The 27,734-nt window shown below is 46.2% G+C and overlaps 1 protein-coding gene across 1 annotated transcript in view; it reads left to right on the plus strand.

The window, feature by feature from the left end:
* The first annotated feature begins 13,120 nt into the window (after positions 1 to 13,120).
* The window catches only part of ZNF593 (zinc finger protein 593), a 28,106-nt gene continuing 13,492 nt past the window's right edge, over positions 13,121 to 27,734 (plus strand). Inside the window, exon 1 of the mRNA XM_044286211.1 lies at positions 13,121 to 13,230. The gene's annotated coding sequence lies outside the window, so the exon portion shown is untranslated. The remainder of the gene's footprint in view (positions 13,231 to 27,734) is intronic.

A 27,734-nucleotide genomic window follows, 5' to 3' on the forward strand; every position in this document is an offset into this window, starting at 1 on the left:
CACCACACACTGCTGCAACAGGTCACGGAAAACATCGTTGATGAATTCCTGGAAGACTGCGGGCGCATTGCACAACCCAAAAGGCATAACCAAGGATTCATAATGACCGGTCCTGGTGTTAAACGCGGTCTTCCACTCATCGCCCGCCTTGATCCTTACCAGGTTATATGCCGCCCTCAGGTCGAGTTTGGTAAAGACCGTGGCCCCTTTGAGGCGATCGAACAGCTCGGAAATCAAGGGTATCGGGTAAGCGTTCTTGATCGTGATGCGATTGAGACCCCTGTAATCGATGCAAGGCCTCAACTCACCGCCCTTCTTTTTCACAAAGAAAAATCCAGCCCCTGCCGGGGACGAGGATTTGCGAATGTGTCCGCGTGAAAGCGCCTCCCTCACGTACTCCTCCATGGCCTCATTCTCCGCTACCGACAGTGGATAGACTTTGCCATGAGGAGGAACGGCACCAGATTGTAACTCTATGGCACAATCGTATGGGCGGTGCGGAGGTAGGGCAACCGCGCGCACCTTATCGAATACATCCCGGTACTCTTCGTATTCAGGAGGCAACAGAGAGTCCGAGGAAGTACACAGCAACTTGACAGGCCCATGGATGCAACTAGCCCCACACTGCGGTGACCACGAGAGGATCTCGGCCGATCTCCAATCGAAAGTCGGATTATGCTTCTGGAGCCAGGGGTACCCCAAGACCACCGAGTAGTGTGGAGACTAAATCACCTGGAGACAGACCGACTCTCTGTGAACGGCACCAATGGCTATCCCCACTGGAAGGGTCTCATGAGTCACGTGTGGCGGCAGAAGGGGTCTGCCGTCTATCGCCTCAAGAGCCAGTGGGGAACCTCGAGGCTGCAGAGGAATGGAATTGGCGGCAGCGAACACACTATCAATGAACAAACCACCAGCACCAGAGTCCACCAACGCCTGGGTCGTCACCGAGCCCCCGACCCAGGAGAGGACAACAGTGATCAGTGGTTTGTCAACACGGGAAACCGGGGACGAGGAGACTCCACCCAAGATCTGCCCCCGACAGGATCTCAGGTGCGAGCGTTTCCCGGACGGTTCGGACATGCCAACCGAAAATGCCCACCGAGACCACAGTACATGCATCGGCCCTCGCGTCTCCGGAGTACCCTTTCCCCCTCGGACAGGCGAGCAAACCCCAGCTGCATGGGTTCACCCCTAGACAAGTCATCCCCAGGAGGCGTGGGAGGAGAGGGAGGCACGGGTGGGACAGCAAACGTAGGCGCCAATCTGTTAGAAGACCTCCGCAGGCTCTCCTTAAAGGAAGGTCTCTCCCTGAGTCTGGTGTCAATCAAAATCAGGAAAGAAATAAGAGACTCGAGCTCCACTGGTAGGTCCTTAGCTGCAACCTCATCCTTCAAGGCATCCGAGAGACCATGAGAGAAAGCAGCGACCAGAGCCTCATTATTCCAGCCCACCTCTGCTGCCAGGGTACGAAACTCAATGGCGTATTCGGCTACGGATCGTGAACCCTGTCTGATGGACATAAGGAGCTTCGCAGCAGAGGCAGCACGAGCCGGCACATCGAATACCTTCCGAAGAGAAGCAACAAAACCGGAAAACTCGGCAACCACCGGATTGTTGTTCTCCCATAAAGGGCTGGCCCAGGCCAAGGCCTTGTCCGAGAGCAGCGAGATCAAGAAGCCCACCTTTGATCTCTCAGTAGGAAAGGCATGTGGCAGCAACTCGAAATAAATGCCCACCTGGTTAAGGAAACCTCGGCACTGAGTTGGCTCTCCCCCAAAGCGCTGTGGAAGGGGGGCAGAACCGGTCATACCCCGAGACACCGCAGGCGCAGCAACAGGTGTCGGGGTAGACTCTGGCGCAACAACCGGAGCGGCAGTAGGAGCGACAACCGACCCATCGGCAACGGAAGCGAAATGAGCCGTGCGTTCAAGCAGGGTTTGCAACGCCACAGCGAACCGACCCAACAGGTGATCCTGCTGATCAAGTCTGGCAACCAGCGTAGGTAGCGAGGATGGCCCTGTACCGTCAGAATTCATGGCTTGGTCCTAATGTCATGGAACCATGAACCAGACGTACAACAAGAGATAAGTGGAAATAAGAAGGCTTTATTGAAAATCAAGCTGTAAGCAAAAGTCCAAACGGATGGCTAAACCGAAGCAGGGTCTTGCGTAGACAGAGGTCAGGAACCAGAAGGGTAGTCAGACGAAGCCTGGATCAGGAACCAGCAGGGTAGTCAGACGAAGCCAGGATCAGGAACCAACGGGGTAGTCAGACGAGGCCAGGATCAGGAACCAGAAGCAGCAGCAGTCTTAGAAGCATGTGAACACAGGAGGACCAAGCAAGGAACTGAAGCCACAGACCTCCTATATATATGAGCTAGGCATCCAGCTCCTCCCAGTGGGAAGGAGAAGCCGCAGGGTGGGAGGCTACAAGAAACCCAGAAACCAAGATGGCCGCCAGCACATGTCAAACGAAGGAGAACAGTAAGAAGGTAAGACCATGACACCCGGGCCGCAGGTTGTGCACCCCTGCTCTAGACTATCCACCATCCTTCCCTTGTTAATTGAAGCGGATCAAACTGGCTTTATTAAGGGACGATTAGCTTCAGACAATATCCGTAGAGTACTAGATCTTTTTAACTACACCGAATCACACAGATCCCCTCTCCTGGCGATGACTCTGGACGCCGAGAAGGCGTTCAACTGTTTACACTGGCCGTTTGCCTTCTCGGTTCTAGATAGGATGGGTTTCCAGGGCCCTATTTTAAATTGCCATATCTAGCCTATACTCTAACCCCACTGTGAAGGTTTTTGTAAACGGGGTGTTATCCACTAGCTTCCCAATCAATAACGGGTCCCATCAGGGCTGCCCACTCTCTCCCCTCCTTTTTATTTTAGCTTTGGAACCCCTAGCACAACACATACGGAGCACAAATGGGATAAATGGTTTTGTTGTGGGCTCTACTACCCACACCATTTCACTATATGCAGATGACATTATACTTACCCTATCAAATCCATCCACGTCCCTTGGGGAAGCACTGCAAGTTATCTCCCACTTTGGTTCACTGTCCTATTATAAGGTTAATGAGTCAAAATCACAAGCACTTCCTATCAACATCCCCCTCTCTGAGATTAGACAACTGAAAGCTTTTTATCTCCTAGACTGGCAAACATCAGTTAGCATATCTGGGAATTAGGCTTACTATCCCTAGCTCTCTCTTATATAAACAGAATTATGAGCCCCTCCTCTCCACCTTAGCTAAAGATCGTAATAGCTTTGCTATGAAAGAAATATAATGGGTAGAATAGCCTCATTTTAAATGATGACTCATTAAACTTATACAGTTTTTTTTATTCATGTTGCCCATGACTTTGCCCACATACATCTGATCTCCGAATCGGAGCACAGGAGCAAGCCAGACACGGGAAAAGCCTCTCCAGAGTCCAGACACCCTCCTCACACAGAGTTTGCCTGCCAGGAGTTTCCAAAGGTAGAGGAACCGACCCTAGTAAATAGTAATAAAGCTTAGGAGAAATTCAGTAAAAAGAGAATATAAAATAAGGTGGAGGGGGGAGGAAATGGGCATATAACAGTGTTTCCCAACCAGTGTGCCTCCAGCAGTTGCAAAACTATACCTCCCAGCATGCAAGGGCTGTCCAGGCATTCTGGGAGATGTAGTTTTGCAACTGCTGGAGGCACACTGGTTGTGAAACATGGTTATATGCCTATTTATTAACCCTTGTACAAAGGAAAAGTAAACATTGCTATCAGCAACTGCGCCGCTTAAAAAAAAAAAAACTTCCACTTATATTACATAAATAGTTGATACACTGCCTCTTGTACTTAAACAATGTTATAGTTCTGTTTTGGGGCCTTTTGGTTGGTCAGTGGTCACAAAATATATGTGTGTGTATTTTATTGTTAAAATTGGTATCGGTGAGTACTTAAATAAAAGTATCGTTACTCGTACTCAGTCTTAAAAAAATGGTATCGGGACATCCCTACTTATAATCTGATGACGCAGAGAAGGGGAGCGGGAGGACCGGGCCTTCCCTCTATAAAAGATTATCACTGTGCTATAGGATTATCGTTCCTGAGAGAGTGGTGGAGTGACTCATCTGACAAGCAGTGGATTCAAATTGAATCAGAGTCTATAAATAATTGGTCTTTGAAAAACTATTTTGTACAACTATTATGGAATCCCATACCTCCTAAAACCACATTACCCACAGTAGCATACGCTGGGATCCTATGGCAACGCTTCCATCGCTCTCATGGAGAACAGGGCAAATTTCCATATAAATTGGTCTCAACCTATATTCCAGAAAGTAGCATTGAGGGTCTTAACCTCTCTGGTGTGCAGCGGGAGTTAATACCTTGGATTAGATTGTCTAAGGAAATTCATTGCTTCCTTTTGAGTAAATACAAGTCCTCTTCCACATCCCTCATAGGCAATGCTATAACTACTTAAGAGTGAAACACTATCATGATAGTTTCTTAAAAACATCTTCAAAGGTGAACCCCAATATTATAAGACTTTTCCAAAACCCAATGCTACATATATGACTTAATCAGTGACAAAGTGACATTTGTTAAATCTAAGCTCATTTTAGAGTGGGAATCAGATTTGGGATGAATATACCCGGAGGAAGTGTGGTCTCAGGCCATAGGTTTTCTCTCTTCCAATTTCAAATGTGTCACACACTATGAAGCAGGAGTGAAGACCCTCTTGAGATGGTATTTCACACCTGATAGGCTGAGTCGAATGTATCCAGGGGTGTCAGCTTGTTTTTGGAGGGATTGTGGCTGCACTGGTACTCTGTACCATATTCTGTGGTTATGCCCTAAACTGGATAGCTACTGGCAACAAGTCTTTACTTTGGTTTCCCAAATCACCTTAACCACAACATTACCTTCTCCAGCATTGACTCTCTTATTTATAGGCATCCACCAATTCCATCGAGCTCATACAAACCTGATAGGCCATATTTTACTAAGCGCCAAATTAGTCATCACTCATCCTAAGAAGTCAGCGACCCCTCCAACTATACAAGAAGTAATACTTACTGTGAACGCCACCTATAGATATGAAAGACACCTTCCGCCTTCCATTATTGATCTCCGAAAGAGAGACAAGACCTAGGCCCCTTGGCTAACTCATCCACTTTATACCCCGTGAAGAGTGACCTATGCCTTTTATGATATTTCAAGACATTGCCACATTGTTTGAGAGAAATGTTCTTTACACCATGTTTATTTTACTTTTTATTTTTGGTTTTACAAAAATGTTTGTTAACATGCTGTATTTACTTTCTGAGGGAATGCAAACTGGAAGAACAATTTCCCCCCTCAGAAAGACCTATGTACCTTAATGTTATTATTGGGGGACGCCCCTGAGTATATTTTAGTGTTTCATGCACTCTCTCTCTCATTTGTACATTTACGCTGAAGTTAATTTCTATGATATAATGAACATATCTCATTGTCTGTTGATTATTTATTATTGTCTGTTGATTATTTATTGTAAAACTCAATAAAAAAAGATTATTCATAAAAATGTACTGCAGATATAAAAAAGAACACTAGCTAAAAATAAACTGATATATATATATATATATATATATATATATATATAAGCTCCTAACTATTACTTCTTAAAAAAAAAAAAACACAGATGAAAAAAAAAATATCTGCACCAATAAAATGAGCCCAGGGGCTGAACAGTGAAGTACGGACTGATCAGCGCTTGCCGTTCACACCTCACATACAGAAAAAGTGGTGCAGAGCAGGGGGGAAATAAATGTATTTGCGTATACACTTACAAAACCTGTGCTACTGTACGTGTGACTTACTTGCAAGCATATATACCATTTAATATGCTCAAGGAGAGCAGTAAGGGACGGGGAAATGGCCGTGCTGCTGATGGGGCACGCAGAGGCCATGGCCCTGAGCGCGGTGAAACTGTGCTTGCTGCCAGAGCACAAGAAACACACTCATCCACGATACCTAGCTTCATGTCCCAGTTTGCAGGGTGGTGTAGGACAGACACTGGTGGTCTAGGCCACAAGCTGGGGATAAAGGTCACCTCCTGACTAATCCCTACCAGCTCTCCATAGACTTCTGTGCCCACGTTCAGACCCTAAAGGTGGGAATAAACGTGCCCCCGTGCCTAAGGCTGAAGATTCCCTAAAATCCTTAAGATGGTGAAAGGGGGAAAGAGACAGCCTGCTTCCTCAGGACCTGGAGGGGGCAGGCGTCTCTATAACAGCCTAATAAGAAAACAAAACCAACTTATCTTCTACTGAGCAGAAACAGCAAATCCTTCCTTCCTTCCTCTGAGCAAGATAGAAGCTATAACCCGCACAGGACACTGGGAAGGGGCGTAATTTAAACTCATGCAAACGACCCCACCCAGTGCACCTGAAGGGAGGTGGATACAGCTCAACTCCAAAACAAAAAAATACTACACATGCTGCTAACCTGGCAGGCCTCTGCACATAACCTGAGCAGGGCATGACAGTATTCCCCCTTCTACGGGTGATCTCCGGACACCCCGGCCTAACTTTATCCGGGTGGGACCTGTGAAAAGCCCTCACCAGTCGGCTGGCACTAACATCCACAGCCGGAACCCACATCCTCTCCTCAGGGCCTTATCCCCTCCAGTGTACCAGGTACTGAAGGGAACCCCCGAAGAACACGTGAGTTGATAACCCTAGAGAACTCGAACTCTAAATTTCCATCAACCAGAACAGGGGGAGGAGACAATGGCGATGGTTCCACCGGTTTCACACATTTCTTCAGTAAAGACCTGTGGAACACATCATGGATCCTCCAGATCTGCGGAAGATCCAGACAAAACGATACTGGCTTGACCACTGCAGATATTTTGTAGAGTCCAATAAATCTTGGACTCAGTTTCCAAGATGGTACTCTCAGTTTAATATTTTTAGTAGATAACCACACCAGATCACCCACACACAGGTCCAGACCAGTCATACGTCTCTTGTCAGCTATTCGCTTATACCTCTCACCCATCCTCTCCAAATTCACTTGAATCTTCTGCCAGATAGAAGACAAGGCAGAAGAAAATCTCTCCTCCTCTGGCATCCCAGAGGAAATAGTCCCAGAAAAGGTACCAAACTGAGGATGAAAACCGTATGCGCCAAAAATTGGCAACTTACGCGTGGACTCCTGTCTACGGTTATTCAAAGCAAATTCTGCTAGTGACAAGAATGAGGACCAGTCCTCCTGGTTTTCAGCCACAAAGCACCTCAAGTAGGTCTCCAGGTTTTGATTAGTACGCTCTGTCTGTCCATTCGACTGCGGATGAAAAGCCGAAGAGAACGAAGGTTGGATACCAAGACGAGAGCAGATCGCCCTCCAAAATCTGGAATGCCATGTAATTTCACAATGTTATCCATAAAAACCTGAGCAAGAGTCTTAGCATTGGGCAGACTAGCTAACGATACAAAATGAGCCATTTTACTGAAATGGTCAACAACCACCAAAATCACAGTTTTCCAGGAGGAACTAGGCAGATCAGTAAGTCCATAGACAAGTGCGTCCAAGGACGAGATGAAATAGACAAAGGAAGAAGTGAACCAGAAGGTCGAGTGTGAGCAATCTTTGACCGTGCACAGGTCTCACAAGCTGCTACGTAATCCTCAACACTCTTACGTAACCCGGGCCACCAGAACCTCCGGGAAATCAGATCAAAGGTGGACTTGCCACCAGGATGTCCAGATAAACCCTCTGATAATCAAAGCACCATGCAGATAGTGCCCTTCAATAATTATTAGCACGCAATGTCCTAAAATAAGAGCACCCAGCAAATAGTGTCCCCCCACATTGTAATGTCCCCCCAAAATAACTGTTCTAAGCTGATTCTGTGCCAGGGTTCCCTCCACAGTAATAGTGCTCCCAAAAGTCCTAACTAATAATTCTGTGCTAGAGCACACACTGTAGGGGTAGTAATATTGCCCCCAACATGTCCCCACTGTGCCCCAGAAGTAATAATGCTCCCATAGTGCCCATATTAGTAATCATGTTCCTCATAGTCCCCCAGGAGTAATGACACCCACATAATGCCCCCCAGTAGTAATAATTCTCCTTTATAATGTGACAGTAGAAAAATGTGCCTAGTGCCTATCAGAGGAACAGGGAAGGGAGACACCTCTCCCCTGCCCCGCAGCACATACATCTGTATAGCTGTCCTGAGGACGGCGATACAGAGGAGTATAGAGATGAACGCTTCCACAATGGAAGAGCTCATCTCACGCTGCCCTGCCCCACACTTATCACCAGGGCCGTGCCACCTGAGGTGATCGCTTCACCTCGCCTAATTGGCAGTGCGGCCCTGGACAAACTGATGCTCAAAATGAAATGTGGTTTTTTTTCTGATTCAGAAGAGCTGAAAGCTCTATGAAAGTGTGAACCCGGTCTTACACAGTCTCTTAAACCAGACCCAATGGTTCATGTTTACTAAGAATGGCATTTTACGCCAATCTTAGCGTCCCCCTTGCTCTGATTAGTCCAATTTATGACGAGGCGTGAGCCTCATCATAAATTAGGCGTATATATGGCAACCCTTGTGCCAGGCGATTGAACTAAGCCAGTCCTGCCTCGACCCCGACACACCTGCAATCCTCCCCAACTGGTGAATACAGCATAAAACTGTACAGCTGGTTAAAAAATGGGGCTTAAGACTATTTATATGTGCTATGCTGTTTCTGTAGCTCCCACACATCGCAATAGGAGCTACTGAAACATCAAGCACCAATGCGCTCCAGTGTTTCCAGTTGACAGTTGGAACTGTGCTCTGATCTTGCCTTAGTAACGGCGAGATGAGACAACCCCTAACATCTCAGACCACATGTACATATCATGATTTTGTTCCCCCCTTCAACTCCCTGAAAGCCACCCTTTAGCTAGTAGTTTACATGCCACACTTTTCCACAACGCTCTCATTATACAAAGGATGCCACCTGGCAACAGACCAACCTATAACACATCCTAGCACCTTCCCTACCCCAGCAAAGACTGCACACTACACCCCATGGTGACTACACCCTTAAGCACCCACTATATGACACCTGACAACTGCTCTGGGTGCCCACACCCTTCACAAACTGCACCCCATAGCCACTAAAACTTAACCTCATGATGCTCAAAGACTGCTCCCTAAATAAAATTTTCTCACGAAGGGAACTATTACAGCTGGAGATTCTGCAGGCGATTATCTGGAGGGAAGCATTCCTTATACATCCTGTTATCACACTGTCTGCCTGTCTGTACAGCCCTGGAGTGCTCCTCTGCATCTGTACAGGATCCAGCGATGGAGCGCTCCTCTGCATCTGCACAGGATCCAGTGCTGGAGCGCTCCTCTGCATCTGTACAGGATCCAGGGCTGGAGCGCTCCTCTGCATCTGTACAGAATCCAGCGCTGGAGCGCTCCTCTGCATCTGTACAGGATCCAGGGCTGGAGCGCTCCTCTGCATCTGTACAGGATCCAGCGCTGGAGCGCTCCTCTGCATCTGTACAGGATCCAGCGCTGGAGCGCTCCTCTGCATCTGTACAGGATCCAGGGCTGGAGCGCTCCTCTGCATCTGTACAGGATCCAGGGCTGGAGCGCTCCTCTGCATCTGTACAGGATCCGGGGCTGGAGCGCTTCTCTGCATCTGTACAGGATCCAGGGCTGGAACGCTCCTCTGCATCTGTACAGGATCCAGGGCTGGAGCGCTCCTCTGCGTCTGTACAGGATCCAGGGCTGGAGCGCTCCTCTGCGTCTGTACAGGATCCAGGGCTGGAGCGCTCCTCTGCGTCTGTACAGGATCCAGGGCTGGAGCGCTCCTCTGCGTCTGTACAGGATCCAGGGCTGGAGCGCTCCTCTGCATCTGTACAGGATCCAGCGCTGGAGCGCTCCTCTGCATCTGTACAGGATCCAGGGCTGGAGCGCTCCTCTGCATCTGTACAGGATCCAGGGCTGGAGCGCTCCTCTGCATCTGTACAGGATCCAGGGCTGGAGCGCTCCTCTGCATCTGTACAGGATCCAGGGCTGGAGCGCTCCTCTGCATCTGTACAGGATCCAGGGCTGGAGCGCTCCTCTGCATCTGTACAGGTTCCAGGGCTGGAGCGCTCCTCTGCATCTGTACAGGATCCAGGGCTGGAGCGCTCCTCTGCATCTGTACAGGATCCAGGGCTGGAGCGCTCCTCTGCATCTGTACAGGATCCAGGGCTGGAGCGCTCCTCTGCATCTGTACAGGATCCAGCGCTGGAGCGCTCCTCTGCATCTGTACAGGATCCAGGGCTAGAGCGCTCCTCTGCATCTGTACAGGATCCAGGGCTGGAGCGCTCCTCTGCATCTGTACAGGATCCAGGGCTGGAGCGCTCCTCTGCATCTGTACAGGATCCAGGAACTGTGCTCTGATCTTGCCTTAGTAACGGCGAGATGAGACAACCCCTAACATCTCAGACCACATGTACATATCATGATTTTGTTCCCCCCTTCAACTCCCTGAAAGCCACCCTTTAGCTAGTAGTTTACATGCCACACTTTTCCACAACGCTCTCATTATACAAAGGATGCCACCTGGCAACAGACCAACCTATAACACATCCTAGCACCTTCCCTACCCCAGCAAAGACTGCACACTACACCCCATGGTGACTACACCCTTAAGCACCCACTATATGACACCTGACAACTGCTCTGGGTGCCCACACCCTTCACAAACTGCGCCCCATAGCCACTAAAACTTAACCTCATGATGCTCAAAGACTGCTCCCTAAATAAAATTTTCTCACGAAGGGAACTATTACAGCTGGAGATTCTGCAGGCGATTATCTGGAGGGAAGCATTCCTTATACATCCTGTTATCACACTGTCTGCCTGTCTGTACAGCCCTGGAGTGCTCCTCTGCATCTGTACAGGATCCAGCGATGGAGCGCTCCTCTGCATCTGCACAGGATCCAGTGCTGGAGCGCTCCTCTGCATCTGTACAGGATCCAGCGCTGGAGCGCTCCTCTGCATCTGTACAGAATCCAGCGCTGGAGCGCTCCTCTGCATCTGTACAGGATCCAGGGCTGGAGCGCTCCTCTGCATCTGTACAGGATCCAGCGCTGGAGCGCTCCTCTGCATCTGTACAGGATCCAGCGCTGGAGCGCTCCTCTGCATCTGTACAGGATCCAGCGCTGGAGCGCTCCTCTGCATCTGTACAGGATCCAGGGCTGGAGCGCTCCTCTGCATCTGTACAGGATCCGGGGCTGGAGCGCTCCTCTGCATCTGTACAGGATCCGGGGCTGGAGCGCTTCTCTGCATCTGTACAGGATCCAGGGCTGGAACGCTCCTCTGCATCTGTACAGGATCCAGGGCTGGAGCGCTCCTCTGCATCTGTACAGGATCCAGGGCTGGAGCGCTCCTCTGCATCTGTACAGGATCCAGGGCTGGAGCGCTCCTCTGCATCTGTACAGGATCCAGGGCTGGAGCGCTCCTCTGCATCTGTACAGGATCCAGCGCTGGAGCGCTCCTCTGCATCTGTACAGGATCCAGCGCTGGAGCGCTCCTCTGCATCTGTACAGGATCCAGGGCTGGAGCGCTCCTCTGCATCTGTACAGGATCCAGGGCTGGAGCGCTCCTCTGCATCTGTACAGGATCCAGGGCTGGAGCGCTCCTCTGCATTAATGACTGGACACCTCTCTCTTGTGCCATTCAGCTACTAGGAATAAGATTTATGGGTTGCAAAAACAAACATGTCCCCACATAGCCACATAAGTAGAACATTTAGGATGAGGTATTAAACTCCAAACCACCACATGAAGCCCAAACCTAGGAGCCACATTCCAGACATACATGCCCTACAATTCCCTGTAACTGCCTTGAGCTACTCCAGACGGTGTAGTTCCTATACCCCATAATCATACTACAACTGACGGCCCCCTGACTTACGAGACTACACTAAAAAGTCCCTACTACTCATGACACCCCACTCTAGCAGGTAGATGGACAAGTACCCCTGCATCTGTACAGCCCTGGCCCGTAATTTTTCCCTACCCTAACCGCTGGTGAGGCTCCCGGCGCATGCGCAGTGTCAGACGGTGTTCAGCTAACTCTGCTGTGAAATTTCCTTATCCCGTTGTTGTGCGCCTGCGCGGCACACCTCCTTCACGTCATGTCTGATGCGGCCGCGTCACAGCAGGAAGTGACGAGGGTAGGGAAATCTAACAGAAAGGCATTATCATGATCTATAATGCTATGTGTCTCTGCATGGCCTTTTTTCCACAGAATCATAGTGACATAAAGCTGTCACTATGATTCTGTAGAAACAAGGCCATGCAGAGACACATAGCATTATAAATCAGTATAATGCCGTGCGCTCCTGCAAGTCCAGAGCGGAGGATCACACACGGAGCGTGATTCCCGCAATAAACTCGCTCGTGTGAAACAGCCCTTACAGGTCTACTTGCAGGTGTAGCGTTACATTACCCTACTTCGTGAGATTTCCCTACCTCCTGACTTCCCGTCGCATTGCTAATGACGTGAGGAGGCGTTCCTGAGTTTTGACAATCTGCGCATGCGCAAACCGACAGTTTATGGAAAATCTCAGCGGAGTTCAGCTCCACACCGGGACACTGCGCATGCGCCAGCCGGAGTTATCCGCGCTTCCGCACTGGGCCGTAATATTTCCCTATTGAGGCTCTCCTGCGCATGCACAGTCTCCTGTTGTAAGGCTGAACTCCGCTAAGATTTTCCATAAACTGTCGGTTTGCGCATGCGCAGATCGTCAAAACTCAGGAACGCCTCCTTACGTCATTAGCAGTGCGACAGGAAGTCAGGAGGTAGGGTAGTAGAACGCTACACAGGCACACACAGCCCCTCCTCCTCCTATCACAAGCTCCTGCAGTCGGAATTTGTCTGCACTTCCTGCATTTGGTCATGTGACCATGAAGGCGCATGTGACCAGTGACGTCACAGACCTCTAAACAACTCCATTCTAGCTGCGCTATTATATGTGTCACTGGCTGTGGTGAGCGTTCCGCTGTCTTCGATGGAGGAGGACATTTTCTTGTAGTGATACAATGTATTGTGTATGACATAGACCACGGTAAAATGGCCGCTAGGCTATATCGTAAAAGGCAAATAAGGAGACAATTAGTGATGTGTTCTCTAGTGTTAAAACGCTTCTTTCTTTGCAGCATGGTGACGAGCCCGAACAGGACTGAAGTTAGGTGAGTTCTTGTGTGGAAGACAAGGTTTTCTGTCACCACAGGCGCAGGATGTAGTAGTAATGCTGAGTGGATCTCATTTTGCTATTGCTGTCACCTGCTTAGTAAAAAATATGAGATCTAAATTGTTAGGATTCAGTCAGAATTTCATGGTGAATGTCTGTGAGATCAGAGAATTGCTCAACCAACAATTCCACACGGGGGCGGGGGGATTGACTTCAATGTATCCACCAAAAAAAAAACTGATGTAATAGGGACATCACCAGCGTCATACATATTTTGCAGACCACAAAATACATGGGGTTGTGTACCTGAGAGGGATTGTCTTATCTTGTTAGCCCTTTCAGCCACGTTGGGTGGTGTAGTATAAAGCCATCTAGTCGGAAAAGGAGATTGCGGTGAAATTATTGCAGTGAACTTTTGTGTGAGTTGATTTCATTGGTACCACTTTAGGGTATATAAGACTTTTTGATTGCTTAATATTATGTATTTTGGAAGGGGAGGTGACTCAATTTTTCTTCTTCTTATAAATGATGTACACCTGATGGGGTAGATCATTTGATATTTGTATGGAGCAGATTGTCTTGTATTTTTTTTTTTTTTTTTGGAGGTGAGGTGACCAAAAAATGGTTGTTCTAACAGTTTTAAATTTTTTTTATGGCATTCATCTGAAAGGATAGATTGTGATATTATTTTTTTTATAGAGCCGGTTGTTATGGAAGCAGCAATATCTAGTCTGTCTATTTTTTACAGTAATAAATGACTCTACACTAGTTGAAACTTTTATTTTTATAAGGGCTCATTCAGATGACCGTATTAGTTTTTGCAGTCCGCAAAACAGGGATACTGGCCGTGTCTGTTCTGCATTTTGTAGAACGGCACAGCCAGCATTCTGATAGAAATGCCTATTCTTGTCCGACAAGAATAGGACATGTTCTATCTTTTTTGCAGGGCAATGGGACGGGAGTACAGATGTGGACAGCATCTGGAAATGAATGGGTCTGCATCCACTCTGCAAAATTTGCAGGACGGATACAGGCACAAATATACCTTTGTCTGAATGAGCCCTTAAACACTTTTTATTCATTTCTTTTTTACACTTTGTGCCCCCTCCCCCAATAAGGTCATACAAGACCTTTGGGGGACATTTAAAGAGGACCTTTCACTAGAATAAAAAATCTAAACTAACTATACAGACATGGAGAGCAGCACCCAGGGATCTCCCTGTACTTATTGTTATACCTGGGCGCCTCTCCGTTCTCCCGGTATAGGCTCCGGTATCTTCATATGTTAGGCTAAACTGGGAGGAGCCTGCCGGCGTCTCCTTCTCCCAGGCTGGAGCGCTGACCAATTGCAGCGCTCAGCTCAAAGCCTGAGAGAGAGAAAAAAAAACTCTGGCTATGAGCTGAGCGCTGAGATTGGCCAGCGCTACAGCCTGGGAGAATGAGCCGACGGCAGGTTCCCCTGGGTGGAGCCTAACTATGAAGATACCGGAGGCTATACCGGGAGAACGGAGCGGCGCCCAGGGATAATAGTAAGTGCAGGGGAGTCCCTGGGCGCCGCTCTCTATGTCTGTATAGTTAGTTTAGATTTTTTATTTTAGTGAAAGGTTCTCTTTAACATTACTTTCTGATTTCATCGGTAACTGGAGCACACATAGCAGCAACCTCCAGCGTTCTACTCCTGCAGAGCTGATCTGGGTCTTCTAACACCCAGCAGTTCGTGCAGGCTCCTGACCTGGGATGATCACATGACTGCGGGGACTGGATCCAGAAAGCAGCATTGCAGTTCCTGATCTGTATACATCCGCTCATTGAGGGTGAAAAACCGTTGTTGCCGTCTCTACGGGGAGCCCTCCTGTCACTGATGGCGGCATGTTAATTGCACACTCGATATTTGCACTGATGATTTAAAATGGCAGTGCAGAGATATGTCCCTACCACATGGACGTTCTCTCCCTGCCTGACACCAAAGTTCTCTCGTTTAGATTTTTTTAAAGCGGAACTCTGTTCAGGCAATGCAGTATATTTTACTTCTGGAGAAATGTCTTTTTGGCATTAATTTAGGTATTTTTCTTCATCTTGGAATTAACAACAGTGCGGCCATGTGAAATAGGGGTATCACCACTGCTAGATCCCGATTTTGTGGTATGTTTAGGTATTTATGGGGTCATTTACCAAACTGGTGTAAAGTAGAATTGGCTTGCCCAAATTCCACCTTTCATTTTTGACGACTCCTTTTGGAAAATGAAAGGTTGGCTATGGGCAGCTAAGCCAGTTCTACTTTACATCAGTTTGATGAATGACCCCATTTATGTATATGTCCCCAGTTAATATTATCACATTCACTAGTATTCCTAGGCCACTTCCTAATTTGACTGGCTGAGTAGTCTCTTACTTCTATTACATTTATTTGCTTTTTTTATATTTTAAATTTAAATGTCTCAAGTCTGTTCGATGTAGATTTATTCAGTGTGCCGAACTCTGCTGAATGGCAGCAATGAATCCATATGCTCCTAACTAGGACAATGGAAGCCAAGGAGGAGCGTTTGGTGATACACCTGGAGCAGGTTTCTAAATATTCCTTCCACTGTTTGGTAAATTCGGCAGCATCCTGGAAGAAAGACAAAAAAGGAATTCTAAGTCCTTGGGATGATGATGTCCTTCAAATACAGTTTGAAAAACCTGACATCAACTGCATGCTAGGGCTGCAGCTAACGATTATTTGAATAATCGATTAGTTGCCGATTAATTTCTACGATTAATCGGGAAAAACGACAAAATTACAAAACAAAGAGGTTTATATGATTTTACTTGAAAAATTATGTTCAAAGGCCATATTAAAACTAATTGTGGACGACACTATTATGGGGGGATCTGTGGACGACACTATTATGGGGGGGGGATCTGTGGACGACACTATTATGGGGGGGGGATCTGTGGACGACACTATTATGGGGGGGGATCTGTGGACGGCGCTGTTATGGAGAGGGGGATCTGTGGGCGGCGCTGTTATGGAGAGGGGGATCTGTGGGCGGCGCTGTTATGGAGAGGGGGATCTGTGGGCGGCGCTGTTATGGAGAGGGGGATCTGTGGGCGGCGCTGTTATGGAGAGGGGGATCTGTGGGCGGCGCTGTTATGGAGAGGGGGATCTGTGGGCGGCGCTGTTATGGAGAGGGGGATCTGTGGGCGGCGCTGTTATGGAGAGGGGGATCTGTGCGCTGTTATTGGCATAACAGTGCACAGATCCCCCTCCTCATGATAGCAGTGCCATACACAGACCCCCTCCCCATAGCAGTGCCATAGACCGATCCCCCTCCCCATAACAGCCCCGGCCCCGGTGCTTAGTCGGACTAATCACTGCATCTTTATTTTACCTTACAATGACCCTCCAGTAACAGGCAGAGCGGACGGTGGCGTAACGTCACTTACTCACGTGACGCACCTGCTCCGCCCACTTTATGAATGAAGGAGGCGGAGCAGGTGCGTCACGTGAGTAAGTGACGTTACGCCGCCGTCCGCTCTGCCTGTTACTGGAGCGTCATTGTAAAAGGTAAAATAAAGATGCAGTGACCGCCCGCATAGCAACGAATCGGCGATTATTCGATAACTGGATTCATCGACAACGAATCCAGTTATCGATTATAATCGATTAATCGTTGCAGCCCTACTGCATGCTGAATCTCAGTTTTGTATTAGTCTTCTAAGGCCTCATGCACACGACAGTATTTTTTCACGGTCCGCAAAATGGGGTTCCGTTGTTCCGTGATCCGTGTCCGTTTTTTCTTTCGTGTGTCTTCCTTGATTTTTGGAGGATCACCAGACCAGAAAAGTAAAAAAAAAAATCTAAGTCAAGTTTGCCTTGAAAATGATAGGAAAAAAAACGGACACGGATCACGGACGTGGATGACAATCTTGTGCGCCTCCGTGTTTTTTCACAGACCCATTGACTTGAATGGGTCCGCGAACCGTTGTCCGTCAAAAAAATAGGACAGGTCATATTTTTTAACGGACAGAAACCACAGACGCGGATGGCAAACGGTGAATTTTTCGAGTTTTCAACGGACCCATTGAAAGTCAATGGGTCCGCAGACAATCACGGAAAACGGAACAACGGACACGGATGCACACAACGGTCGTGTGCATGAGGCCTAACTCCAAAAATAAGTTAGTCATTAATTTTATATCGGCAGCCGAAGTTTGAGCCATACAAATTACCCTTTGAGTCCCATTCAGATCTGCATTGGTAAGTTCAATTATTTAAAGGCTATGTACACTTTTGGGGCAACTTTTTTTTACTATTGTATTATACTGATTTTGAGCTAAAAATCATTTTTTTGAATTGGTCTTTATTAAAAATATTGAGCCCTATTTTTCTGTACAGAGATGAGATGCTCTAGTAGCAACCTCAGAATTTTCTCTCTTTTCCATCAGTTGGGGAGCTGACGGGCTCCTTATCCCTGCTCTCAGACCTTATAAACACTTATTAAAGCTCAATCCTTATCTTACTGATAAGAATGTGGCTTAAATAAGTGTTTATGACCTCTTGATAGTTTAGAGATGAGGGTTATCAGATGACCAGCACAAAGTGAAAGTACCAGTCACGCAGTTAGGCCTCTTGCACATGAACGTGTGCTGCCCGTGCTGTGGACCGCAAATTGTGGTCCGCAATGCACGGGCACAGACCGTGAGTATGCCGCATGCGGATCTCGACCCCATTCACTTTAATGGGGTCTCCGATCCGCCCGTCCCGCAAAAAGATAGAACTTGTCCTATCTTTTTGCGGAACGGAAGCACAGAACGAAACCCCACGAAAGCACTCCGTAGTGCTTCCATAGGGATCTGTTCCGTGATGCAGAATGCACACGGCCGGTGCCCCGTGTATTGCGGGCCGCAATACTGCCACGGGGGGTACTTGTGACAGAAACGCTCAATATTTTTAATAAAAGCCAATTGAAAATATGATTTTTAGCCAAAAATGAGTAAAATGCAGTAAAAAAAAAATTGCCTCCGAATGTGTACATAGCCTTTAACCGCCTCCGGACCGCCTAACGCAGGATCGCGGTCCGGAGGCGGCAGTCTCAGGCAGAGTCACGCATATACGCTTCATCTCACGAGACGCGAGATGACGCTCACAGCCGGCCCACGCATGCGCATCGTGGGCCGGCAAAAGTTCGAGGGGGGGGTTACATCATCAGCCTGCCAGCCAATGATCATCGCTGGCAGGCTGATGATTTAAAAAAAATAATAATAATCACAGGCCATTTAACACTTTATATTTATAAATATAAGGTGCTAAATGGCTGCTGTGCTCCTCTGCTGATTCTTTTCGTCGGTTGGTTTCAGCAGAGGAGCACAGTTCAGAGTGAGTACACCAAACACCACTTAGCCCCCAGATCACCCTCCATCACCCCAATAAACCCCTTGATCGCCCCTGTCAATCACCTAGTGAAAGGGGGAAAAAGTGATAAGTGTAAACTCACTTTTTTTTTTTTTCACTGGTATTGACTGATAGGTTTTAGGATAGTTTAGGCCCCTTGGTTAGGTAGTTAGCAATCGGTTAGCGCCCAGCCCACCGCACCGCAGTCACTGATTCGCTGATTAGCGTATCGCTAATCAGCATTTGTACTTTTATAGTATCTGTAAGTGATCAAAACTGATCACAGTCAGATCTATAATAGTATTAGGCCTCTTTCACACAGGCGTCTTATTTTTGGCCCGGATAAGAGGCGGGTGCGTTGCGGGAACACGCGCAATTTTTCCGCGCAAGTGCAAAACATTGTAATGCGTTTTGCACTCGCGTGAGTAAAATCGCACATGTTTGGTACCCAAACCCGAACTTCTTCACAGAAGTTCGGGCTTGGGATTGATGTTCTGAAGATTGTATTATTTTCCCTTATAACTTGGTTATAAGGGAACATAATAGCATTCTGAATACAGAATGCATAGTATAATAGTGCTGGAGGGGTTAAAAAAAAAAAAAAAAAAAAAAAATAATTAACTCACCTTCTCCTCTTGATCGCGTAGTTCCTGGTCTCTTTACTTCTTTAATGATGAGCTGTGGGCTAAAGGACCTGTGGTGACATCAGATCACATGGTCCATCACCGTGGTACTTCGCTAGCCTCCCATTTGTAAGACAGGCTTGCTTTTTTTCTTGGGTAGTCTCAGGGAATACCCCCCTAAATTTAGTAGTGCAAATGTCAAACAAGGGGTAGTCTTCTGAAGAGGCCTACAGGATTCTGACCCAGTCGGATGAGGAATGGGAACCCTCATCTGACGAATCTAGGGGGTCAGAATATGAACCTGTAGAAAGCAGTGGCAGTCTGACCCAAAGTTCGGACGAGGAGGTTGAGGTCCCTGTTAGCACCAGGCGTACCCGGCCCCGTGTTGCTAGACCACAGGTTGCGCAGGATCCGCTTCAAGGGCAGCAGAGTGGGGCTGGCGCTGTTGGATTACATGGTGAGGCATACACCAGCAGCGCAGCCCACCCTGGACCTAGTACCAGCACTGCCGTACAACATGGTGAAGTGGCGAGCACCAGAAGGGCAATTGAAGCTGGTACTGTGGCACGTGCAATAGTTACCCCGTCGCAGCCACCGCACAGACAGGCCCGTAGAGTACCTGAGGTGCTGGTAAACCCTGATTGGCAGTCCCCAACTTCAGCCGCACCATTAGTTCCCTCTTTCACCGCCCAGTCTGGAGTTCGGGTTGAGACAGCTCAGATCGGTTCGGCCCTGGGATTTTTTGAGCTGTTCTTGACTGCGGAGCTCTTGGATATAGTCGTGGCAGAAACAAATCGGTATGCCACTCAATTTATAGCTGCCAACCCGGGAAGCTATTATGCCCAGCCTTTCCGGTGGAAACCCGTCCAAGTTTCCGAATTAAAAAAATATATGGGCCTTCTCCTTAACATGGGTCTAACCAAAAAGCATGAATTGCGGTCATATTGGTCCACGAACCCAATTCATCACATGCCCATGTTCTCCTGCATGTTCCTGCACTTTTTTTTATTTTTTTATAATTAAATTTTATTTATTGTGATACAAAAACTTAAATACATAATTAACATTATAAAATCCATAAGTCCGCCAATTCTAATCTGTGAACGTGGTTAACAATAATTTCATACGAATATACATAATAGTGTCGACATTTGAACCTTCACATTCTACAACTATGGAATAAATGCTGAAAAGCCGGACAGATAGCATTTTCCCCATCTCTTCTGTTCTCCCAGTTTGGGGGACCCTCCTCTGAAAGAAGAGAAGACCAGACTCTCTGTCCTGGAGAAAGAACATCCCGAAAAAAATTATCCATTAAGTGTCTGTAACAGTAAGATAGTTTAATTCTCGTGGCAGTTTTCTTACAAATTAAATCCTGTAAAAATAAAGGAGTGTCTATAATAAAAAGGTGACTGTTCAAAGTGCTAAAGAGTGCTGACCTCAATTGAAAATATGCGAACCAGGCCACCTCACCTAATTTTGCCCTTAGTTCCATAAGGGGCAGAATTTGTCCACCGCTGACTACTTGATGTAAGTACTGCACATTTTTAGTCCTCCAGTACTGACTGCCACTTAAGTCGTTTAGATTAAGAAGTTTCGGATTGTGCCATAATGGGGTGCAGATAAGCGATGCCTTAACTGCGCACCAAGCCCTTATAACCGACCAGGTTTTTATAGCCATTCTGCAGAAAAGTGTGTACCCGCTCAGTATATTTAATAGGTAATCGGATTCCAGTACAGTGAAGAAATCAGAAAAACCTGCCTCCTTCACCACTTTAGTGCAGAAAGGACTATTTTCCCAGTCACTAAAAAGGCAGAGTTGGGAGGCAACAAAATAACCCCTAAAATATGGGAGATTAAGACCTCCCCGCCTATAGGGCATGGAAAAATAAAGTGCCTTCAGTCTCACACGCTTCCTCCCCCATAGTAAGTCATTAAGCATCCGCTCTATCAATCTGAAATACTTGTCTGTAATCCATATAGGCGAGTTGCGCAGGACATAAAGAACCTGGGGCAGCACTACCATTTTTATTAATGAAATTCTATCCCCTCTTGCTTGCAGAATTTTCTGCCATATCTTAATTTTTGCTCTCAACTTCATCAGCAAGGGGAACAGGTTAAGCTGTAGATATTCCTGAGGTTTAGCGGAAATTATTATCCCCAGGTACTTTATTGAATCAGAGATCGTTATCTGATTATTTAATTTGCCTCGCAGCTCGTCTATCGGGAGAAGTACTGTCTTCTCCCAATTGATCTCAAGTCCGGATATGTCGGAAAAGTGACCGACCAGATCCATTATGCGAGGGAGGGTGGTATTTGTTTGATGAATAAAAACCAGAATGTCATCTGCGTAGAGGGACACACGGTCATGCTTCCCCATTATGCCAAAACCGGCCACCTCCGGATCATGTCGTATCATGGCCGCTAAGGGTTCGATATAAATATTAAATAAAAGGGGAGAAAGGGGACAGCCTTGGCGGGTGCCTCTTCCCAGAATAAAGCTCTCTGTCATCAAATCATTGATCCTAATCCTGGCGACTGGGGAGTTATAGAGTAGCCGGACCATTGCCATAAATTTTGGGCCAAAGCCCATTTTTTTCATTACCTCCCAAAGAAAAATCCACTCCACCCTGTCGAAGGCTTTAGTAGCATCCAACGACAGGATGGAGCGGGCGCCGCGCCCCGGGGATTGAATATTCATAAATAGCCTATGCGAATTGTGATGGGTGCCCCTGTTTGGCATAAAGCAGTTTTGATCCGGATGAATAATCGTAGGGATAACGCGCGAGAGCCTCCTAGCCAGGACTTTTGATAGTAACTTAGCGTCTGTATTTAATAGGGAGATTGGTCTATAGGAGCTCAATTCGGCCTGATCTTTATCCTTTTTTGGAATTAGAACAATAAGGGCCTCCATCATAGAGTGTGGTAATCTCCCTCCCTGTGCTGCTTGGGAGAAAACCTCCAGCAGCTGGGGGAGGATCACCTCACTATGCTTGCGATAGACCTCATATGGAAGGCCGTCTGTTCCTGGCGATGAGTTCCCCGAGACAGACCCAAGGGCCTCCTGCAACTCAGCAAGAGAGAGCTCCTCCTCCAGATATTCTTTTTGAGTTTCATTTAACGTAGAAAGTGGAATTTTCTCGAGGAACCGCATCACCAGTTCAGACGACAGTCCAGGGGAAGATCTATATATCTGAGCAAAATATTGTAGAAAAATATTCCCAATTCCCTCTGGATCTGTTATGGTTTCGCCCTCTACATTACGAATTGAGATGATAGATTGTTTTTTCTTATCTTGTTGCGAAATTATTCTAGCTAGAAGCTTGCCCGGACGTCCAGACTCGATGAAATAATTGAGCCCCTTGAAGAATACCCTATGATTTGCTTTCTCTGTTACATATTTCTCCAAGGAGCAACTAGCCTTCTGCATCTCTTGCCTATTATGCTCAGTGGGATGGCTAGCATATCGCTCAGCTGTGAGTGTAGCGATCTTACCCAGTTCCTCCTCTTTCTTTCTAAATGTTCTCTTTACTGCGGCAATCTCACTTATAAAGACCCCCCTTAAATATGCTTTCAAGGCATCCCATACTGTGTTGATATTAGCAGAGGGAAGGTTAACCTGCACTTTAGCGATAACACCATCTCCCGTCCCAGAGGCCACCCAGCTTTTGACCGGCTCCACAAAATTTGGCCCCTCATAGACAACTTCAACAGCAAATTTGCAGATTTGTATACCCCTGAGCAAAACATCTGCGTAGATGAGTCCCTTATACATTTTACCGGGCGCCTTGGCTTCAAACAATACATCCCAAGCAAGCGCGCCCCGGTATGGGGTCAAATTGTATAAGCTCTGTGAAAGGGCCACAGGCTATACCCACAAATTTTGGATCTATGAGGGTAAAGATCAGACCCTGGAGCCGGTCGGTTGCCCTGACTACCTGGGGAGCAGTGGGAAGACAGTCTGGGACTTGGTGTCACCCTTATTTGGCAAGGGGTACCATCTTTATGTGGACAATTTCTACACAAGTGTGCCCCTCTTCAGGCATTTGTTCCTCGAACAGATTGGCTGCTGTGGCACCGCACGACCTAGTCGCAGGGGCTTCCCCCAACGGCTCGTTACCACCCGTCTTGCAAGGGGGGAGAGGGCTGCCTTGTGTAACGAAGAACTGCTTGCGGTGAAATGGAGAGACAAGCATGACGTTTACATGCTCTCCTCCATTCACGCAGACACGACAATCCAAATTGAACGAGCAACCAGTGTCATTGAAAAGCCCCTCTGTGTCCACGACTATAATTCGCTCATGGGAGGGGTGGACTTCAATGACCAGATGTTGGCTCCGTATTTAGTTTCCCGACGCACCAGACGCTGGTATAAGAAGGTGTCTGTATATTTATTTCAATTGGCTGCATATAATAGTTTTGTTCTCTACAGTAAGGCTAGGAGAACAGGATCCTTCCTCAAGTTTCAGAAGAGATCATTGAGAACCTCCTGTATCCAGGAGGTTCGTGGCCCCATCCACCTGTGTAAAAAAAAAAAAAAATCTCATTACCCGTATGCTCAATATAAGGAGAATAGCAGAAACTCCTAATGCTGGCCATACATGTAATGATTGCGAAGACCCTCAAATGCCAGGGCAGTACAAACACCCCACAAATGACCCCATTTTGGAAAGAAGACACCCCAAGGTATTCACTGAGGGGCATATTGAGTCCATGAAAGATTTACATTTTTGTCTCAAGTTAGCGGAAAGGGAGACTTTGTGAGAAACCCCCCCCAAAAAAAACTATTTCCGCTAACTTATGCCAAAAAATGTTTTTTTCTATGAACTCGCCATGCCCCTCATTAAATACCTTGGGGTGTCTTCTTTCCAAAATTTGGTCACATGTGGGGTATTTATACTGCCCTAGCTTTTTAGGGGCCCTAAAGCGTGAGAAGAAGTCTGGGAGCCAAATGTCTAAAAATGCCCTCCTAAAAGGAATTTGGGCACCTTTGCGCATCTAGGCTGCAAAAAAGTGTCACACATGTGGTATCGCCGTACTCAGAAGTTGGGGAATGTGTTTTGGGGTCTCATTTTACATATACCCATGCTGGGTGAGATAAATATCTTGTATAAAAAAAAATGGGAAAAGTTGTCTTTTGCCGAGATATTTCTCTCACCCAGCATGGGTATATGTAAAATGACACCCCAAAACACATTCCCCAACTTCTTCTGAGTACGGCAATACCACATGTGTGACACTTTTTTGCAGCCTAGGTGGGAAAATGGGCCCACATTCCAAAGAGCACCTTTAGGATTTCACAGGGCATTTTTTACAGATTTCGATTTCAAACTACTACTCATGCATCAGGGCCCCTAAAATGCCAGGGCAGTATAACTACCCCACAAGTGACCCCATTTTGGAAAGAAGACACCCCAAGGTATTTCATGATGGGCATAGTTAGTTCATGGAAGTTTTTATTTTTTGTCACAAGTTAGTGGAATATGAGACTTTGTAAGGAAAAAAAAAAATAAAATCATAATTTTCCGCTAACTTGTGACAAAAAATAAAAAGTTCTATGAACTCACTATGCCCATCAGCAAATACCTTAGGGTGTCTACTTTCCGAAATGGGGTCTTTTGTGGGGTTTTTCTACTGTCTGGGCATTGTAGAACCTTTAGGAAACATGACAGGTGCTCAGAAAGTCAGAGCTGCTTCAAAAAGCGGAAATTCACATTTTTGTACCATAGTTTGTAAACGCTATAACTTTTACCCAATTTTTTCTTTTTTTATCAAAGACATGTAGAACAATAAATTTATCGAAAAATTTATATATGGATGTATTTTTTTTTTTTGAAAATTTTTACAACTGAAAGTGAAAAATGTCATTTTTTTTGCAAAAATTTCGTTAAATTTCGATTAATAACAAAAAAGTAAAAATGTCAGCAGCAATGAAATACCACCAAATGAAAGCTCTATTAGTGAGAAGAAATGGAGGTAAAATTCATTTGGGTGGTAAGTTGCAGGACCGAGCAATAAACGGTGAAAGTAGCGTAGTGCAGAATTGTAAAAAGTGGTCTGGTCATTAGGGGGGCTGAGGTGGTTAAGCCTGTATTGCATTGGCAGATTTTATGCCATATGATTGCTGATGGGTGTTCGTAGTAACACTCATTAGCGATGATCTAGCAGTGTAAGGCAGTGTTTCACGGCCGTGAGTGGCCCGTGGTAACACGGCCTGGATTCCGGCTGCGAGCAGGAGCGCACGGCGTCACTGGTTGCTATGATGCTGTGCGCTTCATGCCGCCGCTGTACTACAGTAATACACTCGTAAGGCCACATGCACACCAGTGTTTTTTCACTGTCAGTGATTTGGCTTCAGTGGTCCGTGTCCGATTTTGCTTCAGTTGTGTTTCCTTGTGTCTTCCTTTTTTTTTTGTCTGACAGGGTCTTATTTTATTGCACCAAGGTCTTGTAGAAAAAAAAACGGATGCAGAAACGGATGACATACCAGTTGTGCATCTGTTTTTTTTTTGACGGACCCATTGACTTGAATGGGTCCATCCTCCGTTTTCCACTGACAAGAATAGGACAGGTTATATTTTTTTGACGGACTGGAATCACGGATCACGGACGCGGAGAAAAAACTGAGGACTATCGGTTTTTATTCACAGCTCTATAGAAATTAATGGGACCTCCGCTAAACTGTGAAAAATGACGGAACGGACGCAGATGCACACAGCGGTCGTGTGCATGAGGCCTAATACTGCCGGCGCCTACCTAATGTACGAGCAAACGCTCGTTCATCGGGCAGATGGTCCTGTCTAATCACGATCTGTTGTCGGCAAGTAACTAGACAGCATGGAGATGAGTGATGGCATAATAATCACTCCTCCCTATACTGAGGAGGAGATCACATATAATGACAGCGGTCTCCTTCGCCAGCGAGCAGGCAATTGCCGGGAACTAAATGCTTCCTTCCCGACAATCGCCTGCAGAATCGGCAGGTGTAACACAGCCATAAGTTATCCCAGGCTGAGGTTCTGTTGAGGAAGAAATCTATGATGTAAGCGTTCAATCCAGGGTCCAGCAGCCAATAATGGTGAAAAAAATGAACTTTCGGTTCACCAACCTGGTAAATTTCCAGCTGTCCCTGTGTGAAGAAATAAAAACACAAGGGTGCTTCCCTGGGTGATCGTGTAGAGAAGTCTGGCCCACAATATTAACGGATCTGGTTGTGCAACCACAGGCACAGCACCAGTGAAAATGTAGATATGGTAAAGGTCTACTCTCCAGGATTAGGACAGAGGTCCTGCAATGCAGTGCAAAAATATTTAGGGGAAAATGAGTATATGGGCCCTACAACCATAAAACTAGTTTTATTATACAATGGTAATTTTCTCGATAAATGCCGTTCTAATATTCTGAAGGGAGTAACCACACTGTATCTCAATAAAGATCCCACCCAGGTCAGGCTTATCTTATAAGTACAGATATCTAGCAGGATCAGGAATAGGATTCAAACACTAGTGAAGAGACCAGAGAATCCTACTCGATATATAAACTCATTACTCTGGATCAGGGTGGATAAAAATATGATTTGAAAAAAATAAAAAATTGTTTTATTTAAATCGGATTATTTTTTTTTTTAAATATAAAATGCTTTTTGAGGAAAATATATTACCATCCAAAGGTTATTCCATTATGAAATAAAGATACGTTTTTTAATTATGTAGAATAAGGCTGTATATGTTTAATTTTTTGGGTAAATAAATTCCATTAATCCATTCACAATGTCATGCTCTTCTAGAGGTTTTTGTAAGATTGGGCATTTTCTCTGCCTACAAGATATTATCACAGATGCTTGGTTTACTTTTGCAGTTCTCAAAACTGCATTTGACTCAGCAGAGATCACATGCCTCTTCTTCACAGCAGAAATGTTATAACATGAACAGAGTTGGGAAAAAGACCTTAATCCTAACTTCTACAAACCTATGAATACAGAATCAACCTAATCAAACTAATATGAAAAGTTATTCTAAAAATCTTAATCTACTTGCATATTATAAGTAATACCAGCAAGAATTTGTCTTTATGTAGAAAACTATGATTTTAATCAAGCCTTACTGACTAGTGATTTAAACCCTGCTCTGGATTAATTGGTAGAATGTATAAGGTAAGTCTGTGCTGTCTATTAAACCATGACCTATTAAAGGAAATGTGAAGTTTCACCTAGGAATAAATCTGGACTGTTCTTTTCATTGATAGTGTTGAGGAATATTTGATATAATATTTTTTTTATTTATAATTATTATATATTTTTTACAAATCTTTGAAGTCGATTGAAATTCGTTTTCTGCCTACTTGGTATTTATATTCTGCAGCTGTTTCTACTGTAGGTGCTTGACAAATTGGACAGACAGCCCCTGAAATGTGTCACACCCATTTGGGTTTATTGTTATAGTAGTTTAATCTATGTATTTTTTTTGTAGTTTTATGGCAGTAGCACCCATATACTTTATTTTTATT

The sequence above is a fragment of the Bufo gargarizans genome, chromosome 3, assembly GCF_014858855.1.
Source record: "Bufo gargarizans isolate SCDJY-AF-19 chromosome 3, ASM1485885v1, whole genome shotgun sequence".
NCBI classification, from domain to species: domain Eukaryota; kingdom Metazoa; phylum Chordata; class Amphibia; order Anura; family Bufonidae; genus Bufo; species Bufo gargarizans.